Source organism: Onychomys torridus, chromosome 13, assembly GCF_903995425.1.
Source record: "Onychomys torridus chromosome 13, mOncTor1.1, whole genome shotgun sequence".
NCBI classification, from domain to species: domain Eukaryota; kingdom Metazoa; phylum Chordata; class Mammalia; order Rodentia; family Cricetidae; genus Onychomys; species Onychomys torridus.
Window position 1 is genome coordinate 72853964 of NC_050455.1, and position 17376 is coordinate 72871339.

A 17376-nucleotide genomic window follows, 5' to 3' on the forward strand; every position below is an offset into this window, starting at 1 on the left:
CTGGAAACGTGAGCTAAAGAAGCTCTCGAATGTTACACACAAAAAGTAACAGGCAATTTTCTGGGATGTCTAAAGACCAGAATGTTAACAGAAATGCAGACAGGAAAAAATGTATTCACAACTTGACAGAGAGGAACAAGGAGCCTACTGGGTATTAGACTAAACACCATTCTTCTTAAGTTCTGGCAAACAACCTAGCTGCAGTTTGTCCACGTTCTAAAAATCTGAGCAAGGCTCAATTCAAAAGAAATGGACTAATTTATATTTGGGGAAGAGAATTTCAAGATATCGTAGCATGCTTTTAACCAGATTTACAGTAAGAAAGACAAAAAACAGAGCACAAAGATTTGAAAAAGCCTCAGTCTGCTAAGAAAGTGGTAATAACACCTTTCAAGTTGTGGACAAAACAAGTGTAGAAAAAGGTGTGATTATTAAAGAGATCAGCACCAATAAAGAGAAGCAGGACAATGTACACTGTGACAACACAAAGTTTGCCTCCCTGGGGAGACCTCAAGGAAGAAATGGCCTTGTTGGGGGAGGTGTGTCACTGAGAGTGGGCTTTGATGGTTTAAAAACCCAGACCAAGTCAAGTCTTAATCTCACTCTGCCTGGAACTTGCAGAACTCAGGTAAGCAACTGCCCCAGCACCATGCATGCATTCATGCATGCCTGTCTGCCACCATGCTTCCAGCCATGATGATCAGAGACTAACCCTCTGAAACTACAAGCAAGCCCTCAATTAAATGCTTCCTTTCATAAATTGCCATGGTGTCTCTTCACAGTCAAAGAACAAACTAAGGCACTATCCCACCCAGAAATTCCAATGACAGTTGCTGCTAAGAGCAGAGGAATCTGGATTCCTTAAACCCACACAAACATTACAACACTCACAAGAGCTAAGGGTCCTGGTACCTGGGGCTGCACAAGACCAAAAATAGTAGGTACCTCCTCCTGCTGCTGTCACTCACAACTTTCAAAAGCTGAAGTATACAATACACAAAAGTTGTAAGGACCAGCCAGCACTGGAAATGCCACTTTTCCTTGCCAATTATTAAGGGTAAATTAACAATGGAAGTCCAGCAAGCTGACTGGTAACAAGTCATGTTAAACCTTTTTGCTTTGGAAGTTACCTTCTTATTTTGAAGGAATCCATGGTTGTTTGTGAGAGTTATGCCAAAGAAAATACACTGTCTCTCTCCACTCCCCAGGAACTAGAGTGGTTTGGCCAATTTTACATCCTACCACTTAGAACTTTAAATGTCACAAGGATGCAGAGGCACAAGGAATGTTTTTGCCCAAGTGGGAGAAGGGGTTCAATCGTCTGTCAACAGAGGTGGCAGCTTCTCCAGTGGCAACATTGTCAGCAGCAAACTTCTAACCAGACTACTTATGGGATGTGGCCTGGGCTATGAGCTAAAACACCCAGTCTCTCTTCAAACACATTTCTCCAGCCTGCTGTCTACTATCTTCCAGTACATGCCTCTTCTGTTTAAGTCAGTTGAAGGCACTCCTACAGTTGACAACCAAGAACCATGTGTGGCACTGCAACACCTTGCCCTCAGAACACACTGTCTCAACACAGGATTGCACTGCCAACGCCAGGTACTATTTAGTACTCTACTATCCCGTCCATCAGCTTACCTGCTGCAGTGAGTGGCACAAAGCAAGCAGGCAAGAAATGTTTCCTGAATGACTCCACAGCTGGGGGAGTGGCGGACTGCCACGCATGAACACCCACTACCACTTATCTCCAAGAGCGTCAAAGCACCAGGTGGGACTGCACAGCTTAACTCATGAATTCACAAACTAGGATTCTTTTCATCACCTAATTAGCAAACCACTTTTTTTTTTTTTTTTTTTTTTTAAGCTGAGGATCGAACCTAGGGCCTGGTACTTGCTAGGCAAGTGCTCTACCCCTGAGCTAAATCCCCAACCCCATAAGCATTTGTGGGGTTTTTTGGTTTTTGGTTTTTGGTTTTTCGAGACAGGGTTTCTCTGTGTAGCTTTGCACCCTTCCTGGATCTCATTCTGTAGACCAGGCTGGCCTTGAACTCACAGAGATCCGCCTGCCTCTGCCTCCCAGGTGCTGGGATTAAAGGCGTGCGCCACCACCGCCCAAACAAACCACTTTCTTAAAGGAGAATAAAGAAACAAAGTTGGATCTACTTCACTAGTGTTCTCTTCCAGTAAGAAAAGCCTAATATGGGAAAATTGCTCCCCCCCCCCTCCAATGAAGTACATGCCTACTAAAACTTGCCACCAAACTCAAATGCTGTGTCCTGCAAGATTACACTACCCCACCAGGTCAGTAGGTGTAACCTCCTCTATATTTCCAGATCTGTTTTAGCACTTACAGGATACATTTATTAAAATAACAAATGTTAGTTTTCCAGAACCTAGAATGATGGCTGGCACAAACAGAAGTGGTGCTTTTGAAGTGGAGACACTTTGCTTTAGTACAATTATTACATCTGTTATACCACAAAGCTTGGCTTGCACCAACAAGAGGAATAATCTTATCTGTAACAAGACAATACTAAACATTTGAATGCGGACATTGATTTTGCTCAAGTTATGTAATGGATGTTTGTAAATGGGGAGTAACTGCAATACAAGGCTGCCCTGCTTTATGAGAGTATGTTCAATTGACGGGGTCTTCGAACACTTTCTCATCAGTACTTTGTTTCAAAATGAACTAACATCCCACTAGTCACTGTGTGTGACTAGTCCCGTCAAGCATAGGCTAAAAAGTCACCATTAGATATCATTGCCTATAATATAAGAAATCTAGGAGAGACAGAGGCAGAGACAGGGAGGAAAAGGAGAAGGGAAGGTTGGGGTGGGGGGGAGAGAGAGAGGGAGAGAGGCAATGTGAGTGAGTGACCGTGTGGAGTGGAGTGTCTCAGAGGCCAACTCCATCAAGAGGTCCTAGTCCAGAGCCAAACTCAAAACCCAACGCAACCAACAGGGGTCAGCAGCTCCTGCTCCCAATGCCCAGCAGACTGAACTGCAGATAAGCACAGCCACCCGCTGCTCCTGAGGACGCGGAGGTAAGTGGGACGGGGCGCGCTGCCCACTGCCAGGCTGTCCGCTGTCGACCGCCTGCAGCGGCCCGAGTCTCCCGGCAGTCGCGCTGAGCAGGAGCCTCCCTTTCCGTCCTGGGCTCCCTGTCACCAGCATGGCGTAACGGAAGAAGCGCGAGTGGCAGCGGCTAAGGCAGGGCACCCGGGTGCACGGAGCGGGCTGCCCGGAGCCGGTGCTGGGAAGCCCGACCCTCGGGAGCGGACCCGGGGCAGCGCTACGGCCGAGGAAGGGTGCTCTTCCCCTGGGTACGGACCGGGGAACCGCCAGGCTCCGAGCCGGCCGGGGACTGCGCAGCGGCTCTGAGCACGGCTGTCAACGCGCCGACCGAGGGGAGACCCATGCCCGAGGGCCCCGAGGGGGCGCGAGGCCGCCGCGGCACCGCCAGCTGCAACACGGGGCGGAGGGCGCCCGGCAGCGGGACGTGCGCCGCCGACAGGCGAGGGCGTGGGTCCCGGCGTGCGGCGGGGCGGCGTCGGCCCCGGCGGGGAGGGGCGGAGGCGGGGGAGGGGGCGGGAGCGCGGCCGGCCCGCGGGCTCCCGACGCCGTGCCACCCGCCCGGGCCCGCAGGCCGCCGCCCCCGGACCCCGCGCCGACGCCAAGCCATCCCCGCCTCCAGACCCCCCGCCCCGACGGAGAATAACTCACCTGTTTGTCGGGGAAATCGCTCCTGCTCGGCCCTCTGACTGACTCCTCCGGCTCACCGTCTTCCCTCTGGGAGGAAGAGGCGGGACTTCCTGTTTCTCCGTTGAGCTACTTCCGGCGGTTCCCAGGGCGACTGATCGGGATGGAGCGCAGAACACCATAACCGGAACACAAAGGTTTTACAACCGCCTTGGTAAAAACCTAAGTTCACGTCCTCTTCTTTTTTTGTTTCCTTGAATGCCCCGCAGCTCGGCGTGTCGAGTTGTTTCAGTCCGTCAGTACTTTCCGGAAGTCCCTACGAGAGAAAACAGGAAGTTCCACCCTCCCTGCTGGAAGGGAAACGGAAAGCCTAGAGAGTCAATCTGTAGGGCAGAAGCTCCTACGGCTCAGGGACGGCCGGATCTTCCCCGGACGGCTGGAGGAGGCTCAGCGGGCCGATCCCCGCAGCACCCCGCGCCTGGTCTCCATCCCTCGAACCCGAGGGCGGTGCCGGGAAGGGCAGGGGCGTGGCCTGCGCAAGGGCCTTCCTCTGCCTCCGGTCCCCTAACGGGTCTGCTCAGAGCCTCTGGTGTTGTCATTTGTGTGCGCGACCGAGTGTTACCGCAGATGGTGGACGCCAGAATGGGGTCTCCCTTGTGTTGACCCCCGGGAGCCGCGAATCTAACGGCATCATGAGGATAATCTAGTTGAATTTTCATTGTGATTCACATATCCAGGGTGGGGAATTGCATATACTAGAGTCAGCCGTTTCCAAGATTACACTGTTAGTAAAAGCGGAGCATAACTCTAAACTCGGGAATCAACCCTGTTGTAGTCTTCAGAGCTGACTCAAATCCCAGGACCAAAATCCATCCTCAGAGTACTGTGGACTGGGTAGGAGGCGGCGCTTCAGTGACCCCTGGGTCTTAAATACTTTACACATTTCCACATTGCCCCTTGTTAGCAGAGTGGGAACAGGAAAGGTACATAAGCAAAATAATAAGGGAGGGGCTGGATGCTGGGGAGGAAACTGTATTTATTTTCCTTATCCTTATGTTCCTCTTCCTTATCCCTGTAACGAAATACCATAAGAGAAGCTACTTGAAGGAATCCTCTGTTTCGGGTCTCAGTTTCAGAGTATTCAATTTTATGCTAGGGCAGGGATGGGCAGTGGCTTCCTCAGTGGTGACAGAAGCTTGGGGCTGCTGCTCTTCCGGGCAGATTGGGAAACAAACCTTGGGCAGGAACCAGAGGTGATTATAAACTTCAAGGCCCCTCCCCTAGTAACTACTTCTGCTACATGTCTCAAAGGTTCCACAGCCTCCTCCATACATTTCCACCAGCCTGGGAAGAGGTGACTCAGCCCATGAGCCTTTAAGGATCATTTCAGACTCCAGCCATGATAGGAATCAATAATAACATCACAAGAACATAGGATTAAATTCTTCTTTATGCCTATGTAATTTTAATATATTCCATCCGGGAAGTAAAATTAAGTGCATAGACAAAGTGACATCCGGTATGATCTGACAATTTAAGACTAGAGATATAGCTGTAGCTCAGTGATAGAGCATGTGTTTGATCCCAAGCAACACACACACACACACACACACACACACACACACACACACACAAAACCCAAAACAAAACAAAACAAAACAAAAACCCTAAAGAAAGGAAGGAATAATACTGAGCCAGGGTACAGTATGACAGCCAGGAGGTCTCAGCTCCCTAGAACAGACACTTCCTGGTAAGAAACTTCAGTGCCAACACAAAGGACTAAATGATAAGCCAATTTCTAATTGTTCTTTTCTCTTTAAAAATCAAGATTTTAGCTGGGGTGGTGGTGGTGGTGGTGGTGGTGGTGGTGGTGGTAAATGCCTTTAATCCCAGCACTGGGGAGGCAGAGGCAGGCGGATCTCTGAGTTCAAGGCCAGCCTGGGCTACAGAGTGAGTTCCAGGAAAGACTCCAAAGCTACACTGAGAAACTCTGTCTCGAAAAACCAAAAATAAAAAAATATAAATAAATATTGAGATTTTAAAAGCATTAAAACAGAAAATAAGGCAGATAGCACAGAGACGCAGATTAGTGTGTTTTTCGGCATCATCGAAGACCCCTCTTTGTGTAATAGAGAATAACACAGAGACTCACAACTGACTAAGGTGCAGAGAATCAGAGACCGCAAAACACTCAGCCTTCCATAGAAAACCTGTATTTGACAAGGATTAGGAGGTGTGGCCTTGTTGGAGGAAGTGTGCCACTGGGAGTGGACTTTGAGATTTCAAAAGCCCATGCTAGACCCAGGCTCTCTCTTCCTGCTGTCTACAGATGTGGATGTAGAATCCTCAGCTACTCCAGCACCGTGTCTGCCGGTGTGCTGCCATGATGATAATGGAGTAAACTTCTGAAACTTTATGCAAGTCATAATTAAATGCTTTCTAAGAATTTCTGTGGTCGTGGTGTCTCTTCACAGCACTAGGACACTAACTAAGGCAGGGGCAGAAAGGTTCTAAGAACCAGAGGATGACTGCAAGAAAACCATGTTCTGAACTCAGATTGCACATGTGAACTCACAGCAGTCATGACAGTATACACAGCCCAAACAAGATTTCAGCATGGAGAGGAGAGGTGGGCACAAAGCCCCACCCTCCTCAGGCCGATATTGGCAAACGACTTTTGTGGAGTATTATTTTAAGATGTGTTACATTCATTTATGCTGTGGAATAATTGTTTAATGATATGGAGATGTGTTGCATTCTTATTATGTTGCATTTGTTTAACTCTGTAAAACTGTGTTACTTTGCCTGTCTAAAACACCTGGTTGGCCAATAGCTAGGCAGGACAGAGAAATAGGCAGGGCTGCCAGGCAGAGAGAATAAATAAGAGGAGAAATCTAGGATCCCTTGTGGCAGAATGACCTTGGATGTTTTCAAAACAGATGTATTTAGTTTTACTTTATGTGTATGAGTGTTTTGTCTATATGTATGTATGCACATTCTATGCAATCCTGGTACCTGAGGAGGCTAGAAAGGATCACTGGATCCCCTGAAACTGGAATTGTGATGACTGTGAACCACCATGTGGTTGCTGGGATCTGAACTCAGCGAGAGCAAAACACTCTTAACTGCTGAGCCAGTTTTGATCCTGCTTGCCACCACGTGTACCACCATGTCAGGTTCTCTCTTTTGTTTTTGTGTTTTTCAAGACAGGGTTTCTTTGTGTACCTCTGGCTGTCCTAGAACTCGCTCTGTAGATGAGGATTAAAGGCGTGCACTGCCTTTAATCCTAGCACTCAGGAGGCAGAGCCAGTTGGATCTCTGAGTTTGAGGCCAGCCTAGTTTACAGAGTGAGATCCAGAACAGGCACCAAAACTACACAGAGAAACTCTGTCTCAAAAAAAAAAAAATTAAAAAAGAGGGGCAGGTGGATCTCTGTGAGTTCAAGGCCAGCCTGGGCTAGAGTGAGTTCCAGGAAAGGTGCAAAGCTACACAGAGAAACCCTGTCTCAAAAAAACAAACCAAACAAAACAAAGGAAGGAAGGAAGGAAGGAAGGAAGGAAGGAAGGAAGGAAGGAAGGAAGAAACATTTAATAGCAGGGTGGTGGTGCAGCATGTCTTTAGTACCAGCACTCAGGAGGCAGAGGCAGGTGGACCTCTGTGAGTTAGAGACCAGCCTGGTCTACAAGGAGAGTTCCAGAACAGCCAGGGCTACACCGAGAAACCCTGTCTTGAGGGGGAAAAAAGTGTGCACCACCACCTTCCCAGTCTTACCATGCCATTTTCAATGTGGTGCTGGGGAATGAGTCTAGGACTTTGTGCATGCTAGCTAAGCATACTACTGACCGAGGCCCAGCCTCATCATTTAGATTAATGTAATTGTTGTAATTATTAATATAGTTTTATTAAGCTCTCCAAGCAAAACTACAGCTTTGGGTTAAGAAGCACAAACATTTTTTCCTCTATCCAGCAAGCCAAAGATGAGAGGCATTTCCTATAAAGGAAGAATATGGAGGGGACTGACCTTACTTTGTCTAGGCAAAGTGGGGCAATAAACTCTCCAGAGTCCTGTTTGTGCACAGTTTGGGACAGAAGATGGCAGCAGGCGAGGCATTGGGGCAATCTTTCCCAGTGGTTAGCATTACCACAATCCAGGTGGAGTTGTCACTGTGCCCCATTAACTTCTTAGAGATCTTGAGGGCCACTGCTAGGGTCTGGGAGTCTTTGTCATAGTAAGTTTAAACATCTTAAATGCCATGTTCAGCAGATCTCTTAAGAGTTAGAGGACTGGTAGGATACTAGATATAAAGCAAAGGATAACTAGACTACAACACACAGCTCCAGAGAAGACAACTAACAAGGAGGACCCAACGAGGGATGCATAGATCACCCCCAGGAAGGTGAAATAGATGAGATCTCCATGAGTAAACTGGGTATGAGGGGTAGGCAATGGAGGGTAGGGCATGGGGGATGAGAACATAAGGGGATGGTATGGTCAAGCTGGAACAGGGATGGAGTGGAAGAGCAATGAAAGAGATACCATAATAGAGGGAGACTTTGTGGGGATAGGGGAAAACTGGGTGCTAGGGAAGTTCCAAGGAATCCACAAGGATGACCCCAGCTTAGAATACTATCAGTAGTGGAGAGGGTGCCTGAACTGGCTTTCCCCAGTAATCAGATTGGTGAATACCTCTCATCATAGAGCCTTCCTCCAGTAACTGATGGAAGCAGATGCAGAGATCCACAACCAAACACTCGGCCAAGCTCATTTTTACATTGGACTGCTCCTTCTGTGATATTATTTTACCTGATGACAGGTGAGAGAAGTGATGGAAAAGAAACTCAAAATCTGCAGAAGTCTCATAGGAACGTTATTTTCTACCCTGAGCCTTGGGGGAAAAGAGCTTGACTCCAAGTCCTGCCTTAGGAGGCAGTACAATAGAATTAATATAACATATCACAGAGCCTGGCAGCTCTCCTAGACACACCAATAACCTCCACAAAGCATTGGCTTTCTCCCCTCTACCTCACACTTTCTAAGGTACCTGCATAGGTTCCCATGTAATTCCTAAAAACAGAAGTGTTTGACCTGCCTGAACATATACTGAGCAAAATCCATTGAGTTCAGCTGTAAACTGAAGTTCTCTCAAAAAATAACCTACACCTTCACCAAGCATTTCACAAGATTGATTGAGTAATGAGAAATTGAATGACTGTGGAGAGTTAGAATGTTGCAATTCCAGAGCCAAATTATCTTGGGTTACCTTAACCCTCTAAATAGCCATTTAATGTCTACTGCTGTTTGACTTGACATCCTTGTGACTAGTAGGTTAAATTTCTTGGAATATACAAACAGACCCCTACCTTCCACCAACACAAAATCTATAAATTTCATCAGATAACATCTGAAGCCTATTCCAGAGACTTCACCATTTTGCCACCTGATGTTTCCACCAATGTCTTCAAAAAGTGCATTGATTTATAGGTTTGTTATGCCAAGCATGGTGGTGCAGTGTCTTTTATCCCAGCACTCAGGAGGCAGAGACAGGCAGGTGGACATCTCTGCATTCAGAGCCAGCTTGGTCTACATAGCAAGTTACAGGGAAGGCAGAAGTTACTACTTTGGAACATATTTGGAAAACCAAATCTGTGTCCTCTGCTCATATGTGTCTTCAGAATGAGCTATCTATGACTATCTTTGTGGGAGATAGGTGGGAGCTTCTTTTGTTCTTACTGTTGATATGGCATGTGTTTTTCCCCCCTGAGGAGTCTATTTGTATTCACCCCTGTGGTGGTTTAAAAGAAAATGGCCCCCAAAGGGAGTGACACCATAGGGGGTGTGGCCTTGTTGGAGGAAGTGTGTTACTGTGGGGGCTTTGATGTCTCCTATGCTCAAGCTATGTCCAGTCATCCTGTTGCCTGTGGATTAAGATGTAGAACTCTCAGCTCCCTCTCCAGCACCATCTCTGTCTGCAGGCCACAATGGTTTCCACCACAGTGATAATGTAATAAACATCTGAAATTGTAAGCTCCAATTTAATTTTTGCCTTTATAAGAGTGGTTGTGAGCCGGGCAGTGGTGGCGCACGCCTGTAATCCCAGCACTCGGGAGGCAGAGGCAGGTGGATCTCTGTGAGTTCGAGGCCAGCCTGGTCTATGGGTGTTCCAGGACAGGCTCCAAAGCTACAGAGAAACCCTGTCTCAAAAAACCAAAAAAAAAAAAAAAAAAAAAAAAAAAGGAGTTGTTGTGGCCATGTTGTTTCTTCACAGCTATAGAAACCCTAGCTAAGCCACTGATACCAAGGGCAAAGACAGACAAACAAATTATTCCTCCTAAGTACAGCTTGGTGGCCTAAAGCTGCATCTTTAGAGTACTCTGGACAATTTGCAGACAGCTATACTGCCACAGACTTTCCTTTGCCAGGATGGTGCTGCACGCCCTTAATCCCAGCATTTGAGAGGCAGACACAGAAGGTCTGTGAGTTTCCAACTAGCCTGGTCTGCATAGTTAGACCCTGTCTCAGACCCTGTCTCAAATGAAACAGTTTCCACAACTTGCAAAGCACAGAGACTAAGTGTCAGTGGAGTGCTCTGCCACAGATGGGAGATCTGTACTGTACCCTCCCATCGAGGATCAAATGTCAGCACAGAAAAAGGGTGGAAAGAGTGTAAGAGCCAGAGCTTAGGAAAGACTGGACTAAAACAGTGTCTTCTGGGCATGACAGGTCCACTGCAGCATCTGCGGTTGCCTGTACAAGACCCACACAAGCCCATTGTGGTAGCACACACCCATAGGATTTGCTGAAGGAGGTGGGGGATCAGGAGGATCACAAGTTTGAGGCCAGCCTGGGCTATACATTCTTATGGGACATGGTGGTACATGCCTTTAGTCCCAGCACTCAGGAGGCAGACAGATCTCTGTGAGCTTGAGGCCAAGCACATCTACAGAGAAGGTTCCAGATTAGTCAGAGCTCAAAGCTACAAAGAAAAACCCTGTCTCCAAAAAAATAAAAAATAGAAAAACTAAAAACCCTGAACAGGATCAAGCTTGTGAGGCTCCACCTCAACTAAGTAAAGTGGTATGAATGACTGTGGCTTCTGAAGAAAAGAGAATCAGTTTTCTTTAAAGTTACAGCTCCTAATAGACCCACCACACTGCAGTGGATGACCTCACACCCAGGAGTATATGGGCAGCAATGATTGAACTTACATATTATTAAACAAAAAGGACATGAAGCTGAGGGAGTGTGAGGTGTAAGTGGATCTGGGAGAACTAGGGGGTGAATATGATTAAAACACATGAAATTCTGAAGGATTGATAAAAAAACATTATGTTTCTTAAAGAGTGTCTTCTTATGTGCAACTGATTACTGCTTATCTATCCTTGAGGAGGGGTTTCATGAGTTTTCTTCTCCCTCCTTATAGGAATTTATTTAAACGTGTGTGTGTGTGTGTGTGTGTGTGTGTGTGTGTGTGTGTGTGCGCGCGCACTCCAACATGCATGTGCCATATTGCATGTATGGGGAGGTCAGAGGACAACTTGTGGAAGTTGCGTCCAGGGGACCAGACTTAGGCTGCTAAGCTCCACAGCAAGCACTGCTGAGCCATCTTACCAGCCCCTTGTAGGAAATTTGCTAAGCTCAGTCTGGTAAAGGCCTCCTTGAGATGATCATAACTCCTCTCACTACAGATAGCAATAATGATGTCCAGCCAGGAGGACACGTTATGATCACATGGCCATCCTGTTCCTTCTGTCCCCTAATGAGCACTAGAGAGCTTTGGTGGTCTGCGTTGTTTTAACAGGCAGTCATGCCATCCATATTTTCACTTCAACCTTATTTCTTTTAAGTCCTACCTAGTTCCTCCATTCTTTTTTAGAGAGATCAAACCTACATCACCCAGTGATTTAGGCAGAGTATGCAGAAGACAGTGTTTCCCTCTGAGGCTCTCCTTTCCAGAGAACCTTGTATCCCTATTTCTACCTGCTGAAGTATCCCAGATCTCTGTCTTCTGGTTCTGAAAGTGGGGTGCAAATAGACTTTAAATAGCGCCATTTATTTGACAATAATAACTTACAATTCGAGAGGAAGGTTGGTCATTCCTCATGACTAATTCCACAGTCATCTAACATTCTAGTTCCCTGTCACACTTTTGTTATTACATCCAAATGCCTACTTACAATAACAGTGCGAATATGTATGTTGAACACCCACACTAGAATTTTAAATCTTAGCTCTTTCTGAATGCTGTTTTGGTGAATTCAATGTGGGAGGCGGGATCATTTAAAACTTCATATTTTCTACTATAGTGAAAGGCATAATTTCTCTGACATGTTTTTTTTTTCCATCTCGAATAAGGAATTACACTACAATAGTGTTTTAAAATAAGATTTGTTGACATAATGGCATTTTTCCCTCTTCACTTCTGCCCAAACTAAAATAGTTCAGGAACATTTATTGACTTATCATAACTGTTAAGAAATTATAGTCATTATATCTACCATCACTTTCCTTATAAATCATTCTGGGGAAAGAACGTACCATTCCATCCCTGAAGAAATCCTCTTGTGTTCCTGGCTTTGTTCTTTATCCATCATACAGCTCTTGGGCAGCTGAGCAAAGCACAAAGCACACGCAATCCAGCCTCCCTCCCAGATCTCACTTTGAAAAGGCTTTCTTCACCATTGCAGAGTGGAAGGTTATCTTACTTCCCTGGCGAGGAGTCCACAGTGTGAATGTAAAGTTGCAGACTTGATCAATGAAAGGGCAAAACAAACAGTGGAACCTTTCAGTTTAAATTTTCTCTTTTCTTTTTTTTTTGTTTTGTTTTGTTTTGTTTTGTTTTGTTTTTCGAGACATGGTTTCTCTGTGTAGCTTTGGTGCCTGTCCTGGAACTCACTCTGTAGCCCAGGCTGGCCTCAAACTCACAGAGATCGGCCTGCCTCTGCCTCCCGAGTGGTGGGATTACAGGTGTGCGCCACCACTGCCCGGCTTCTTTGGGGTCTCAGTTTAAATTTTCATGTTGTGAGTGGCAGTGGCATCATAAATCAACAAGTTATACTACATCTAACTATAGGCATATTTACATATTTTACATTGTTGTACATAGTCAAGATCTAAATAAAACATTTGTTATTTCATTAGCTATTACACATTCAAAGTACTCAAACCTAAATTGAAAAAATGCTATTTAAATATTTAACATTTGGATCAGGAGAGGTGGTTCAGTGATTAAGAGCACTTGCGTCTCTTGCAAAGGACAGGAGTTTAGTTTCTAACACCTACAGGCAACTCAGTCACTTATAACTCCAGCTCCAGAGGATCTGATGCCCTCTGCTGACCTCCACATACACCTGTACACATACACATATGCATAAATAAAAACAAGCCTTTAAAATAAATATTTTATGTTGAATTCACTTACTATTAGACTTCGAAAATAGTGCAGTGCCCTGTTTACTAAAATGGCATTAGATAGTCCTTTGGTTCTGCCATATAACAGAGTTTGTTTGGGACATTGCTTATAGGCAAAACAATGTACCCACATAAGTGAGAAGCCAGGAATGAGATATAAGAGACTTAGAAATAGAGAGTAAAGAAACAGAAAACACAGGTGTAGTATTGTGTTCCCAAAAATATTGTGCAGGCTAATAAACTTATCTGGGGTCAGAGAACAGGACAGCCACAATATTAAACTTGAGGATAGGCAGTGGTAGCACACGCCTTTAATCCTAGCATTCCAGAGACAGAAATACCTCTGGATCTTTGAGTTCAAGGCCACGTTGGAAACAGCCAGGCATGGTGACACTCGCCTTTAATCCCAGAAATCCAGCCTTTAATCCCAGGAGTGATGGTAGAAAGTAGAAAGATACATAAGGTGTGAAGACCAGAAACTAGAAGCATTTGGCTGGTGAAGCTTTTAGGCTTTGGAGCAGCACAGTTCAGCTGAGAGCGATTTGGATGAAGACTCAGAAGCTTGCAGCTGAGGAACTGGTGAGGTGAGGTAGCTGTGGCTTGTTCTGTCTCTCTGATCCTCCAGCATTCACCCCAATACCTGGCTCAGGTTTGATTTTATTAATAAGAATCTTCAAGATTCATGCTACACACAGGATAGACTTGGGCGGGCCTGGATCCTTATCCACCAGCCCAGAACTTTATACCAAAGGTCTATTTATAACAATGCCAAGGGGTGGAGCAAAACACTTCCCCTTTGCTAGTTACAGTCACCTGGTATCCAGGTTGGTGGTCCAGTCAACCTCTTATGCCGTCCTGCTGGGTACAGCCACTAGGAAACCTAGTGGACTTCAACATGGGAGGACCTTACAATGATGCAGACTCAGCTCAGCTTGCCCTTACCCAATCGGATGATTACTTAACGTAACTCCTGGATCAACTCATGTGTTGGTTGTTTGATTAATTGTGAAATCTGCCAATTTTGAAATATTGGCATTCCATGTTTTTAAGATATTGTGATGCTTCATGTCTCAGGGGTCTTGTCTACACAAGCTATTCTGTGGCCACTGAGTTAACGAATGACCTCTGTTGGATGATTATTTCCTTTGAGTTGGACAAGATGATTGCTCTCTTCAATCAGAGTAGCTTGGGTGACCCATGCAAGACATCTGGGTGAAGCGTTAATCTCACTAATCTTTATCAATAAAAAATCAGGAGTCAAATACTGGGGTAAGAACCTGAAAGATCAGAAAACAAAGAGCAGCCACCAGTTGCTTCCTACCTCTTCGTTCCTCTATCCAAAAAGGCAGAGATCCTCTCTCAGCCCCCACCTTCCCACGTCCTGTCTCCTCTCTGTCTACAGTCCTTCAAACCTCTAAGGTCACCAAGTGGCTAGCTCAGCCCTCTGAATCCAAACAAGCTTTATTTGTCAGAACACAATCAAAATATCACACAGCACCTGGGGCTCCCCCAAGCTAGGTAAGGACTGTGAATATTCCTGCAGAGAAGGCAGAGACTCAAGGATCTTCAGTATCTGCTGGTCAGCCTGTCTAGCTAAATCTTGGGGCTCCAAGCTCAGAAGAAGACCCTGTATCAAAATATAAGGTAGAGAACAACCGAGGAAAAACTTGATACCAACCTCTGGCCTCTACGTGAATGCACACAGATGTGCACATGTACCTGTACACACACATGTGTGCACAGATGAACAAACCATTACAACTGGATCAATGGTGGTTCAACAGGTGAAAAGGTGCTTGCCGCCAAGCCTGATGACCTGAGTTTGATCCCCCAAATCCACATGGGAGATGGAAAGAACTGACTCCCACAAGTTGTCCTGTAGCGGCACTCATGTGTAAGCACACACTAAGCTGATATCTGAAAAATAATGAGGGAACAGCACTATATAGCCCTTGGGGTTAGTATGAGTATCTCAGGAAACAGAAGACAGTGGGGATCTCCTGAGGCCGTTTTTTTTTGTTGTTGTTGTTTTTGTTTTTTTGGGTTTTTTTTTTTTTTTCGAGATAGGGTTTCTCTGTAGCTTTGGAGCCTATCCTGGACTAGCTCTGTAGATCAGGCTGGCCTCAAACTTGCAGGGATCCACCTGCCTCTGCCTTCCGAGTGCTGGGATTACAGGCATGCGCCGCCACCACCACCCGGCGAGGTCACTCTTTTGTTGAGGAACTGGAAGGATTAGGAGATCAGGGCTGTTGGGACACAGCTAGAGAGGGAGGATGAGGCCAGCAGAGTGCATGGAGGTGACTGTAGGGAAACCTTGTGATCATTCTAAGATCTCATTGCCACTCCAGGGTCTTCTGCTGAATTGGAATGACACCTAATCTTCAGTGTGACCAAGAAAAAACAAAACAAAACGCTGTGTGGAAGCAGAAACAGGAAGGGACCTTTGTAAAAAGCCAACAAAAGCTGTGGCAGTTTGGGCTTGGAGCTATGAAAGATAGTATAAATGAAGGAAGTGCTGGCTTTTGAGAAATGGAGTGGACTGAAATGGAGTTAAGATAAATGTGAAGGAAATTCCAAAGCTTTGCCATAACCCAGACCATTGCCTATTCACCAAAGTGAAACACTCCAGAGAGGAAACAAGCTTAGGGTGAGCAAATGTCTATGCTGTATGGATGATCAGTGTGTCCAATATGAAACAGGCAGAAGACTGGGGGATTTGGATTAGGTTAATACAAAAACCATAGGAGTACTGGATGTGCCTAGTATGAGCAAAAAGAAGAGGGTTGGAGCAGAACCTCTGTGTTTCCTGGCTCATTCTCCTCTCTCTGCTCATCTGCAGAGACATGGCTATGTCCACAACTCTTACACAGTCCAGTGGACACTCACACCTGGTTTCCAGACTATTACATTCTATTTTTATGAATACAGTATGAAACCCAAACATCCCAAGTCCTTCTTAATTTCCTCCAGAGCATCTATAATGCCCAGGTGGTACTCAGAGCCCCCAAACTTCACCATACTGGCACATTAGTATACTACAAATACTAGCTAAGCTTGATATGTTGCCCTCTTATGATACAGTAAGGTTGTACCTGATTGATATTGTGGTAGTTTGAGTAAGAATGGCCCCCATAGACTCATATATTTGCTTGATTGGTCTCCAGTTGAAGAACTGTTTGGAAGGATTAGCAGATGCCTTGTTGGAGGAGGTATATCACTGGGTGTGGGGTTTGAAGTTTTAAAAACCCATACCAGCTTCCCCACCCCGGCCCCACACCTGTCTGCAGAGCAGGATTAGCTCTCAGCTACTTCTTCAGCACCATGCCTGCCATGCATGCCACCATATTCCCACTATGATAGTAATGTAGTAACCCTCTGTAACTGTAAACAAGCCTCAATTAAATGAATTATTTTATAAGAGTTGCCATGATCATGATGCCCCTTCACAGTAGTAGAAACTCTAAGACAGGAATATTTCAATATGCCCCATGATAGGATATATTGAATAATCATGTAACCTGTAAACACATATTTACTTAATAAAAAATTTAAAAACCAATATTTAAATTTTTCTCTACCCTCAATGTTTTGACTCCTTATAACTGGCTAATTGGCTTGACCAGTTACTAGGATGGTTTTCTTACCTCTCTGTATATGTAATGAACTTCAGTGATACTTTCTTTTAGGATCCCATATTGCAGCTAAGCTGGGGTAGCCACGTGGCTCAGAGTCAGGTGGAAAACTTGAAGAGACTCACTGAGTTCACCCAGACCATGGATGGCAGAGAAACATGAACTCTGGACTCTGCAAGATTGGCATTTGCTAGGTCCAATTCTCTATCCTCCTCCCCTTCCCTCTTGTGTTATTAACCAAGACACTGTTGGTCTCATAAAACCTGAAGGGCTGAGATTAATGAACATATTATTGTTTAGTCTCTCACAACACCTAGAGCTCACCGCCTGGCTAGACGAGCTGGCAGTGAGCGCCCACCTGTCTGTCTGTCCTTTAGTGCTGCAATTATTTGTCACTGCACCTAGCTGTGGGTGAGTGCTGGAAATCCAAACCCAGGACGCCATGCTTGTGCAGCCAGCATGTCACCCAATGAGTCATCTTCTCAGCCACCCAACTTTAATGGGATCCAGCAGATTTGAAAAGTGATATTTCAATAGATAGCAGATGAAGAAAAACATGTTATGGATTGTTTTCATTTGGAACCACAAGAGAAGCATTTAAAAACTAAGCCTTCAAGTGCTTTTCTATTA

At 45.6% G+C, this 17376-nt stretch overlaps 1 protein-coding gene across 1 annotated transcript in view; it reads right to left on the reverse strand.

Annotated features, from left to right (window-relative positions):
• Window positions 1-4117, reverse strand: part of Znf407 (zinc finger protein 407) — a 410446-nt gene extending 406329 nt beyond the window's left edge. The window contains exon 1 of the mRNA XM_036204673.1: window positions 3730-4117. The gene's annotated coding sequence lies outside the window, so the exon portion shown is untranslated. The remainder of the gene's footprint in view (window positions 1-3729) is intronic.
• Window positions 4118-17376: the final 13259 nt, after the last annotated feature.